We start from the raw sequence: 1,060 nt of genomic DNA, 5'->3' as shown, positions 1-1,060 counted from the left end.
AAGGAGGTGACATGTGAGTGGCTTTGAAGCATGAATAGGTGTTTGCCCCATTAGACAAGGGGAGTGCAGGGCAGCAGAGCGACAGCACAGTTAAGAACACAGGCTTTTTTTTGTTTTTATATATATTTTATTGATTTTTTACAGAGAGGAAGGGAGAGAGATAGAGAGTTAGAAACATCGATGAGAGAGAAACATCGATCAGCTGCCTCCTGCACACCCCCTACTGGGGATGTGCCCGCAACCCAGGTACATGCCCTTGACCGGAATCGAACCCGGGACCTTTCAGTCCGCAGGCTGACGCTCTATCCACTGAGCCAAACCGGTTCCGGCGAGAACACAGGCTTTTGGAGCCAGAGGGCCTGGATTGCTGCCTCTGCTACCGCTTCCTAGATGTGCACAGGGAACTTACCTAAGACCACTGAGATTCTTCCTGTACCTTGAGTTTCTTCCTTTGCAAAATGCAGTGATAACATAGTAATAACAACAGCTAACAGGCATTGAACATGTATTACGTGTCAGGTCCTGTCCTATCCATGCCTTTTCACACTTTGTCCTAACCACCACTGCATGCACGGTAGGTCCTGTCACTATCCCCCATTTTACAGATGAGGAAACTGAGGCACAGACAGGTTAAAAACATGTATGTAGCCCAGCCTTCCTCTCTCTCAGGGTTTTTGGGAGGCTGAGACCCACAGAGAGCTTGGCACTGTGTCTAGCATGCGGCAAGTGCTCAGCAAAGGGTGGTGGTGAAGATGGTGGGTAGGACCCCAAAGGCACAGGAGAGGGAAGGGTCCGGCTAGAGTCAGGAGATGGAAGTGGCCCGATGCTAGAGGCTAGAGGCCAGGGCCCAGCGCAGGCTCACGACCCGCAGGTGTGGGAAAGCCCCACCTCCCAGGAAGGCAGAGCTGGTCATCCCACTGCTGTGGGGAGGGGGGGCCGCCCCAGAGTTGCTGCTTTTGTCAGCTCCAAAACGTACGACTCATGACTTGTTCTCCAATGGCTTGTTCAGGGGATTGAGCAGAAATTTGAGCAAAGATGACTTGTTGGCTGGGGCTAAATT

Source organism: Myotis lucifugus, unplaced genomic scaffold (genome assembly GCF_000147115.1).
Source record: "Myotis lucifugus unplaced genomic scaffold, Myoluc2.0 scaffold_283, whole genome shotgun sequence".
NCBI classification, from domain to species: Eukaryota; Metazoa; Chordata; class Mammalia; order Chiroptera; family Vespertilionidae; genus Myotis; species Myotis lucifugus.
This window is presented reverse-complemented; position numbering follows the sequence as displayed.